Genomic DNA, 11,651 nt, shown 5'->3' with positions numbered 1-11,651 from the left:
ATATTCCCGATGTAGTTGGGAGATGGAAGGTTGTGCCTGGGTGAAGGAACTTCTTGTCTTTGTAGGTCTCTGTGCTTCTGCAGTAGTGTGAATCAACAGTGGGCAGGTCCCTCAACCAGACCTTAAGGAAATCCTTGACATCAGTTTCAAGCATTGCATGCTTGCCACTCTTAGGTCCAGAGTCTTGGCCTGGTACATGCTGCTTCATCTCTTCAACGACGGTCTCATTGTCATTTTCAGTGGATGAGGCCTGATCGGTGTCAGAATTGTCAAGTGCATCTCCTACCAAAAAGGAAGAACATTTCAACCCTTTGAGGTGTACGGTCACAAATGTGTGATCATTCTGAAAAACATTCATTGCCTTGTGGTCACTTGTATTAAGCTACATCAGGGATTCCCAAAGTGGTATGCATGCACCCCTAGGGGTGCACAAGCTGCCTCTAGACACTTCACAACAGGCATACTATAATACCAGTCAAATGATGTTATGATTACTAATATTATGTTCAAGTGAGATTTTCATTGACTAAAATGCTGACTAAAAAGACTGAATAAAAAGACAAAATAACTATGCAATATTTATAGCCTAGCCTATATTATAGTAAACCTCATCACTTACCAATAGGGGACGGGCCCTGAATCATGGAAATAACTTCAGTGGCTAAGTAGATTTTCGTTCTTCTTGAAAAGCTAGTAAAAATAAAACAGCCTAAGTCACACTCTTGACATAGGCCATTATACTACAGGGGTAGAATTGCATGATCTGTTCAACTGAGGATGTAGGTGATTTTACCAGAGGTGGCCAAGATCATGAGGAGATGATTTAGGCAACAACATTTTTTTTTTTTAGGCCATTATTTTTCGTATTCAACGATACGTTACTCTTTTACTGGAGGCCATGTTTTTCACCGCATTTTACGGGTTCCTTCAGTGTGGTGAGTTCACAGCCAGCTCAGAGTATTTTGATCCTTTGCATGATCTAACAATTTCTGATATTACTGTAGATGCTCAAATGTACTCCATCCACCTTAAACATTCAAAAACTGACAGGGTAGGTAAAGGTTTGACTGTTGTCATCTCACTAATCAGCACTGCATTCTGTCCTCTATCCTCCATGACCCGGTACCTGCAACTGCGTCCTGGTTCGAGGCAAGACGAACCCCTGTTTCTGACCGACAAAGGAAGAGCCATGTCAAGGTCTTGGTTTACAACTCGACTACGTCTCCTCTGCAAACGATGTGGACTCCCTCCTCAGCAATACACTTCTCACTACCTCTGCGTCTGTGCAGTTCCCCCTGCAGCTGCTTTGGTCCTCAGCGGCCTATGAAAGTTATGTTCGCCCAGGAGTCATGGAGATAATCGCAGCTCAAACAACTATGAGCGCTAATTTGGAGACTACTATTAATCCTCCATGAAAGATAATAAATAGGTAAATTAAAAAAATAAAAAAATGCTGCAATTGAAAGTGGTTGGCTGGGGTTTCACTATTGAATCGGGTAGTATGACCCCCTCTCGAGATACATGCTTGTATCCCCCCGTGAAGCGACACCTCATAGCTAAGGACCGCAGCAGGCTTGCGCCACACAGATATTTCACATAATGGTAGGATGACATCTTCGGGATGCATGCTTGCCCCCATATGCGTGAGATATTTGTCTACTGAGGTCTACAGCAGGCATTGCTGCTACACATAGATATTTTACATAACAGTAGGATGACCTCCTCTGGGATGCATAATTGCACCCTTATGCTTAAGATGATGCTTACTGAGGTCCGAAGCAGGCTTTGCTGCTACACATAGATATTTCACATAACGGTAAGATGACTTCCTTTGGGATGCATGCTTGCACCCTTATGCTTAAGATAATGTCTAATGAGGTCTGCAGCAGGCTTTGCTGCTACACATAGATTTTCATAGTCCGGCTGACGTCAGACTTGGCGTTGGGTTTCGTTGTTTTGGGGGTCTTTGCATGGTGCTCCCTGTTTTGGCTTAGTAACCGCTTGACCAATCCAGGGAGCATTTTTAGAGTGGAGCCACCAGTGCCAAGTATAACTGTATTTCTATTGTTGCAATAAATGGATCAGAATCTAGGACGTGAGTGTTCCTGACTGAAGTAGGTTACGCTCAATGAGTTGGGGCAGGAAGTACATCCTCTATTGGGCCTGTTTTCCACCTAGGTTCTGGGAGATGGTGGATCCCAGAAACTTGAAGGCTTCCACAGTGGACAAAGTGCTAATCAGAATGTGATGTGGGGCAGTGTACATGTAATGTTCCAAAAAACGTGTCCCTACCAAAACTAAAACTTAACGTGAACAAGCCCAATGGCTCCACAGCTTTTTCTGCATGCATGCTCCAAAAGCAATTACATAAATATTGTTTGTGCAGAGTAGTATATTCAAATATATTAGGAAAGAGTAGGGGTGAAAATAGTGGATAGTGACATACACAGAAAAAGAAAGAGAGAGGGTGAGAAAGAAACAGTGAGATAGTTTAACCACCAGGGCAGATGCCATAGTGAACATCTGGCAGTGAAGTCTTTGGCGAGCTGAAGCTGACATGTCTGATAGGCATTCCAGTCTCTGCACAAATCTGATTGGATTCCAGGTTAAACAGGGTCAGAAAGGACCAGATGGGGGATGGCAGAGTACAGCTGGGGCATACAAACAGACACACACACATACGCACCCAACATGCCTGCGTAGAAATGTCTCTGTACATACACACTTGGTGTGTGTGTGTGTGTGTGTGTGTGTGTGTGTGTGTGTGTGTGTGTGTGTGTGTGTGTGTGTGTGTGTGTGTGTGTGTATGCATGCATGCATGCATCAGATGAGCTGATGAGTGTCTGGTGAGGTCAGACCGTGACGCTCACATTTGTTCCCATCCTTGGCTCTTATATCAGTGCTGTGTCAGTGGATTCCTCCTGTAGGCTACAGACATGCGACTCATTTGCACTTGTTCTTACTTATGACATTGACCAAGCCTAGATTATATCCGCCTGTTTAGAACAGACATACAGGCAACAACATAATCTCAAGTAAAACTCTACTGTGACAAGTTTAGAGAAAAAGAAAAAAAAACTGAAATGCAGGACATGAAACCACTATTATCTACAGCCTAAAATCAATGGCCTTACTGAAAGTAATGCGAAATCCAAAAAACATAAATTTCACAAAATTAGAATGTATTGCTGGGCTGTTGTATATTCTCTTTAACTGTTAAATGCTCCACTATGTTTACCAGTTAGTCTCTGCACCTGTTTGCTGCCTGTCACTGAACAGGTAGTAAACATAGGTTTTTAAAAAAGGCAAGATTCAGACACATCGTGCAGATAAAACTGAATGAAAGTGCACAATAAGGACCAAGATGCTGCTGTGCAGAAGTCGAAGTCCTGCGCTTACTGAAGGCTTGTGTGATGGCATCGCACAGCCGGTGACATAGACGCTGTTTTGACAGGACCATGCCTTGTGAGTGCCCTCTGTAATAAACAGCTGCTGTGTGTGCCCGATGTTTTCTTTGCAGAAGACACATTGAGATAAGGCATCTACAGGGAAGGCTGTGAAACCCCTTGAGTATTGAGCTTTTGTCTTATCTATTTAAAAGCATGTTCTTACAATTTGAGAGCATGACTTATTGATATTTTTTAAATGCTTTCCCTCAAATCTCTGTCCTCACACTCAAGCAGCCCCAGCTTTGTCTTGGATTTGCTCGGTTTCTGCTAAAACTGCATTGTCGCACTCCAATATTGCTTGCAAAGATTTTCTACGCTCCAGTTTTTACCCTTATCCTCACATATTAAGGCACATGTTATGTGCTCATGAACCATCTTCTCTCGGATTTCTCCGTTGCTCATGGATTTTTTTTGTTTCATCCCTGACGAGCAGTTACTCTTTGACCTGGTTCTCCAAAGCTAAATTAGGTATTTCCCTTGCTTTATTTACAGCTTTAGGATGAAATAAAATATACCAGCGCCTTGCTTTTTCTTTGATTATAATAACTACTCTGGCTTCTGAAGCCTGTAAGAAACATTACCTGGTATGTTCTGAATCACTATTGTGCAACATCCTGGCTACTTTAAGATTAGTTTCAGGATGTGGCTAAGAATATTTTAAAGACAAAAAAAACACATTTCAATTTTGTCAACCTGTCTGTAGAGCATTAAACAGCAGTGCAACAAATTACCGGTGCGGATAAAATGCTACCAATGAGGCAATGGTAGTGAGGGAGAATTTAACAACCTACTTTTTCTATCCAGCTGGTGCAGTGGCTTAGCAGATGTCCATACAGCCCTAGACCCTAATCTCCTTCCAGCCCTTATCTTTTCACAGCAACCTAAAACCGTAATAAAGAGCACAGTCCTTAATCTCTATGGTGGATCTGTAGAGGATGAATTATAAGCTTCATTAGTCATCTCTATCCTGACTTAATATCTGATGCCAGACTTTTTTCAGCCTTCTGTGTCGTGACAGTCTTGTTGTGCAAATTTCCTGCCTGGAAACCAATTCTTATTTCGACTAAAGACTAGTACCAAAGCTAATGTCTATCTTACAAAGCATGTAAAGTGACAATCTGATTGTATCTGCATTGTGTTAAGCAAAATTAAAATATAAAAATAACTACAAAGTCCTTGACAACTGTATGGGCGAACTGATTTTTGTATTTTAATTAAATAAGAAAATATTACATTTAAAAATAAACCAAGTGATTCAAACAAAACATTTCCACCTTTATTAGAACTACTGACAGTGTGATATTATTAATGTAGCCCACTTATCCCTAGTTTAGTCAGGGAAGAGCCCTGAGTTCTTTAAAACATATAACTCACTTTACATTAACTAATACTTGAGGTTATGTTGTCTTGAGTTTCTATATTAACCTTGAATGATATGTGTCACTATTATTATTAACCTACAATTTTTGAACTCAACAAGTAAGACAAGTTGGTGAGTTTTCTCACCTGTATGGCTTGTACTTACACGGTGAAGTAGTACATTTCTCATGACTGACTTTCCCATTTCTCTTTTCATTAGCAGCATCTCTGGATTGGTCTTTATATCATCTGGCCATTTTCATCACTTCAGTGTGAATTGGAGGTCCTATCAGGGAATCTTGACTGCCATCAACTCCTGCCTGGACATTTGCCCTAGTGAGTTAAGCTGTAGGCGTGTAGTAAAACCATACACATCAGGAATACAGTCAGGAGAAGCTCCAAGCTGTTCCACATTCCTAGGAGAATCTCCAGAGGAACCAAGTACACCAACTCGGTGCAGGTGCTCCTGTGATGCCTTGTGGCATCCTCTCAAATTGGTAGAATCCTAGAGGACAGATGAAAGCAATTTTTTCCTTGTCCTCTTTCACAGCGATCTGATAAGAGCCACTTCTCAAATCCAAGACAGAAAACCACTGACTGCCTGTTAGACAGTCCAAAGCCTCATCAATGCGTGGGGTAGTGTACTGGTCAGGAACAGTACGGCTGTTGAGTGTACGATAGTCTATGCACATCCTTACGTCCACTCCTTTGGCTAGACCCACATCCAGCTAGTTCAGGGCAAAGACATCTGCTCTTTCAGACAACTTCTGACAAAGCCAGGTTTTCCACTCTTCAGGAATAGGTGACTCGATAAATGTCAATTAAACTGGCATCAAATTCCTCTGTTACTGTCTGCTGTTTGGATACTGTTGTAACAACATTAGTAATACACAGGTGACCTAAAGCAGAACCCACTGGAATAGTAACATCTTTCAGCGATTCATTCAGGAGTAAAACTATGAACCGATTAACATCCACAGCATTGCTGGGTATCACCATGGGCTGCAACAGTACACCTGCTGGAAGGGGGTTTGTTGTTTTACTGATACAGACGACCCCCAGTGGACTGATTAGGAATAGCAGCTACTTTTATAGAAATGCAATTTATGTCTTTCTATAATTTTTACACATTGGCAAAGTCATCCTAAAGCAGAACCCACTGGAATTGGACCCCCATTGGTAAAACTATGGATCATCCACAGCATTGCTGGGTATCACCATGTTTGACACCCCTGTTGTAGAGGCTTCAACCATCAAGATTTTATTGGGCAGCGACTGCTCTAGCACAACTTTGCAGATTACTTTACTACTGCTTCCTGCAGATAGCATCAGGGGACCAGGACCTTCCCACATCCTACTTCTTCACCATCTTCTTCTTTCAGCAACTCTATTTTTTTCTCAGGGCAAGTGTTGTGTACCCCAACAGTGTGTGCCACTGACACTCCAGCTGTATCGTCACAAAGCTGGGCCAGTCGCTTAGAAAGACTGTCTTTGGCATTGGTCCCTATAATCACAGGTGTCTGATCTGGACCTGGTAGGTCAGGACATATTAAAGCCAAGACTGACATAGCGGCTGGCGCTCCCACCACTTTCTTCGGGAACTCAATGTCTACCACTACATAACCACAGTATGGGTAACTAGAATCACTCAAACCCCAGATGTCCAGTTTAGTCACAGGGTGAATAGGAGTATCTGAAAGGTATCTCACTTACCAAGATTCAAAGATTATGCTAACCCGAGAACCGTTGCCTAATAGTGCATTACACAGGTGCCCATTCACTTTTAGTGGTTCCAAGGAAGGCGACCCTATTAGGCCTTCTGGTATGCCCACGGGAGCAATCGTATCCACTGCACTCTTCCGAACTGTGCAGGTAGTTTCCTTTGATGCAGCCTCACCAGTAGATTGTGGGTTGTTGCTTTTGGCTTTTTTGAAAGCTTGAATAAGCCTCTGGATCACAAATTTTCATGGTTTCTGCATTTTCCTGCCAGGTGTCCACTTTCCCCACTGCGGTAACAAAAACGTTCCTCTGACTCAGTTATGGGTCTGTTAGGAGTGTTTATTGTCATTGCAGCTGTTGTAATTCCAGTCTGATGGGACATTTTTTAGTTTACTTTTTGTTTTAACTGTTTAACTTGTTTTATTTAGGGCTACAACTTCCGGGTCGGAACTAGTGTCTGTGGATGCTTCGACATTAAGTGTTTTTTCATTCTTCTCTTCAATGTTTTGATGGGACTGTGTGGCTAGTGATGCAAATATTGATTTTACTTCTTTAATTTCAGCTCTCAGACTTTGTATCTCCAACTGTTTTTTTTTTCCAAATGAAGCTTGGGATGAACCGTGCACATTGATTGGCTTAGTTCTGCCCTGGACGCTTTATATTCCTCTTCTGTGCGTATTTCACGCAATAGTTCGAGGAAGGTTGGAGGGTTGTTCCTCCTCTCTCTCAATTGCAGTTGAATTAACATCAGGTCAGCATTTACTGCGCCTTTAAGAAGTTGCTCGATCCATACCACTGGTTGGAAGGCCACCTCTTTGTACTACTTTGAACAGAGAGCTCTCTAGTCTCCTTAAGAAATCAGACAGTTTCTCCCCAGCTTGTTGCTGTGAAAGCAAAATGCAAGTCATCTTCTGACTCTGCCAGTCCAAAGGCACTTTCAAGAGCCTCTAAGCACTTATCTGGGGTAACCTCAGGGTCAGATAAGCGCACTGCTTTTAGAACCTCTAGTACAGGACCCTTTAGGCTCTCCATTATTCTTCTCCTTTTATCTTTTAAGGAGCCATCACTCTCCTCCGCCATCAGGTGAGCTTGCTCCAACCAATGGTCGAATTGTTCCTCCCCTGCTGGAGTAGGCACAGTACCTGAAAAGATTTGCAGGCGGCGGTATCCTCCACTCTCCATAGATGGTTTGGCTGTTTTGTCTAATAGATCACCAACGGCACAAAGGATGGACTCTGTTGCGAAGGAATCTGGCTGCTGATTCGTGAGTAAAGCCTGCACATCTTCCATAGATTTTCCTTCTGCCTGTAGTAGAGCACTCAGTTTAATGTTAAAGTCTTATTCAGCACCTGAGCTTTTAGCCACAGTGAAGATTGACCATGCCATCAGTCCTTCCGATGCTAGCACTCACAAAGTACTTGTACTTCATTAGCTTTTCACCTAACATTCTTCCTCTGACTCGAACACGTCCAAGACACTTTATAGTCTGTAACGTCTCTTCCATTTGTGCTATCTCTGTGTTTTCTGGGACAATTGTCAGTAAAGCATGACTCTCATCCAGTGCTCCTCCTCTGCACCCGTTCTTCAACTTGTTTAGAAACATAGTGACTGTGAATATTTCCTATACTTTAAACTGCTACACACACTAAGTTATTTACCTTAACTCTAGTGCCGCTAGAAACTCAGAACACCTCTAATCCCACTTATCCCTAGTTTAGTCAGGGAAGGGCCCTGAGTTCTTTAAAACATATAACTCACTTTACAATAACTAATACTTGAGGTTATGTGGTCTTAAGTTTCTATATTAACCTTGAATGACATGTCACTATTATTATTAACCTACAATTTTACGCAAACATTTTACCAAATATGCTGAGCAACATCTGCGTCGGCATTCTGCAAAAGTTAAATGTATGACTTCCTCAACAAATATCTATTTTTATACTTAACCTTTAAACACCTCTATCTAAGAAAATGATCAAACTTTTGTTGCTAAAATAACGAAATAAAATACATTCGGTCTCAATCACTTCACAATTTCTTAAGATGACACGAGTTGCAACAATAATTCCCTTCAGTTAGAATTACTATGATATAACTCAATTCAAATTAAACTCAGTGGGCCCACACTCATCAAGCACACACACACTCACACAGCCGGCACAATAAATATATAAAACCTTTGTTGCAGGCCTGATGGGAAGCTTGAGAGCGTGGAAAATCCAAACGATGGTGAAGATTGTCAAGTAGATAATCTTAGACACCATTTGCATAAACTTGCACAAATCTTTACATGACGACCCGCTGTCACACATGCTCACGTCGCGACTCGTTTGTCAAGCCACCGAACGTAAACAAAACTCTGACTTTTACTTCCTGCCACCTGTGACCCCACCTATCTCAACAATGAACAACCAGTATTACCTTTATTACCGAATCCTACTTCCTTTAACCACATGAACTCTTCAATATAACACTATACATCTGTACATCTTTATCTTTCAAACTTATTTATTACACTCTACATCTTTAATCTATTTAGGAACCATCCCTAAATCTTAATCTTCATATGAAATTGCTTTATTTAACCATGCTTTTAACAAGACCTAATGTTTATCTTATTTATCAACATAGCTATTATCTTATTTTTATTACAATGTAGGGTACTTTTTTAACCTGGTTACATTAACAAACTGAACTGTGAAGAGACTCAATACTAGGGGGAACTATGTGTGTGTCCATTTCTCTTTAAATCCCCACACAGTAAAGTGCCTTCACAGGCATCATTGTCACTTTTTAATCCTCCATCTGGAAACAGACATCTCGATGATGTAAGAAACTTCTCAGAAAATGTCCATCTCCTTCATCCTTTATGTTCAGGGCACTTAGGGCCACAGCTTGTTGGTATTGTGCCAGTGTAAGGCTTACAGATGGTTGCAGGGCAGGACGCTATGTTGGGGCCTGGTGCTTACATGACAGGGTTAGACACTGCAACGCTTCTGTACAAGACTGGGACTCAGAAGGAAGCAACAGAGACAAAATAAGGTTCAAAATAAAACTTACAGGTGGAGGTCATACACGGGGAAGGCAGTCAGAGAAAGCGACAAAGTCCATTCAGGGAAAAGGCACAAAATCCAAAGTCCGTAATCCAGGCAGAGTCATGAACCAGGCAAGCAAACAGAAGGAAATTAAGACATGAAAGCATGTGCACACTAAGGAGACGAAGACAATCTGGCAGAGGGGAAGTGGACACACAGGGTTTAAATAGGGCAAGCTTAATTACAAACAAGGTACAGGTGTGTGGGGAAACCTACAGGAAGTAAAACTAGACACCATACACAAGAACCGTGACAACAAAATAAAACAGGAAGTGAATACAAAAGAAAAACAGACTGAACAGATTATCACAGACACTGGATAGGAGTATTGAGGATGGCTCCAGATTACCCTCCCTTAGAGAGTAACAAACAAGTAGGGGAGAGGAACAAACGTGGAAAATGAGGAACCGGCAGGTGGGAGAAGAGCAACAAACAGGGGGGAGGAGAGACACAATCAGTTGGGATGAGAGGAACAAACTGATGGAAGAGAGGCAGAAACAGGAGGGAGAAGAGATACAAACATGTCGGAGGAGAGAAACAAACAGTCAGAAAGGTTATTTTTAGTAATCATAGCAGGAAAGGCTAAGGTGAAACCAATGTTGTTAAGTGGAAAGTCTGGTACCTTTTATGTGGATCACGTAAAAAGTCAGTGTTTATATGAAGGAATTTTCTGTATTCATTTTTCACAGGTGTTTTAACTGTATTTTTAATACCGATTGAGTTGTGGGAGTAAGAACCTCTGCTAGACTAGAAGATGTAAGAGGCAACAGCCAATGTGTTGATGGTAAATGTTGTCAGTTGAAGCATTAATTCCTTAGTCCTTGTTATGTTGACTGAGATAGCAAATTTCTCCTGCTCACAGAGCCCCGCTTACATGTACCAGATCCAATGTGTGAGAGCTTCTGTGAATGTTGCCTCTGTGTGTTATTGATTTTAGCCTATACACAGGCTACCATCAACATTGACCAAACGGACACATACACAGTCAGCTGAGGACACAAGGCCGTAAAGGTGTGTGTGATCACAACAAGACATCACTTTGCGGACATCCACAATTGCATACACATACACCCTCTGATGACAAAATGGTAACTTCAAATCTATTTCCATCAAATGTCCAAGTAAACAATGCCAGTGAGACAGCATGCACAACATCAGAATCCTGGAAAAGCTCACCTTAATAAAATGCAGTCTTTATTAATGGTATTATTTGACGGTTATTTTCCCTGCTGGGCAATTTTATTTATTAAGCAGGTTTCATACAGGGAGGTAGCCAAAACAATACAGAGTTCGAGCATATTAATTCAGCGTTAAAAGATATAAGAGTTGGAGCTTTACTCATATTCACTCTCATTAGGATTTTCCTCACATCCTCTGTGGATACTGACATAGGCCGGTCCTCTGGAAGCGGGGCAGACTTGACAGCTGACTCTTTCTTGACAAGATAAAAGCTAGCATAAAAGGTGTTCAGCTCATATGGTAATGTGGCCTCACACATGAAGGTGGCGCTCCTGTTTTTGTAGCCTATGACATTCTGCCACATATGTTTAGTGTTGCTGGTGTTGAGGCTTATCACAAGTCTCTCTTGATGCCTCCGCTTTGTCTCCTTGATGCCAGCTTTCAGTCTTGCTCTTACTATGATATATGCTTTCTTGTCACTTGAATGAATGGGAGCTTATTTTTGTTTCTGGATAGATAACCATAATCATGAAATAATCATAATATCTTTCATTTTTAGTTTTGCCTTCCATGTGACTATGTCTCCATCTGGTGGATGAATTGTATTTTATTTGTCCTCTACAGAGGAAGTTCGCTCCATGGTATAACCCACAAACCCACGAATTAAAGCAAACATCGCGAAAATTTGAAAGTATATGGGGTTCCACCAATTTGGAAAAATCTCGGTTGGTCTGGGGAGATAGTCTTAAAATATATAAGAAGGCTCTCCGTAATTCCGTATTCCTATACACCTCAGTAGTAGGGACTTCATGAACTTCTTTAATGATAAGATTCTAACTATTAGAGA

This window comes from Anoplopoma fimbria, chromosome 2 (assembly GCF_027596085.1).
Source record: "Anoplopoma fimbria isolate UVic2021 breed Golden Eagle Sablefish chromosome 2, Afim_UVic_2022, whole genome shotgun sequence".
Classification (NCBI taxonomy): domain Eukaryota; kingdom Metazoa; phylum Chordata; class Actinopteri; order Perciformes; family Anoplopomatidae; genus Anoplopoma; species Anoplopoma fimbria.
Note: the sequence above shows the minus strand (reverse complement) of the source record.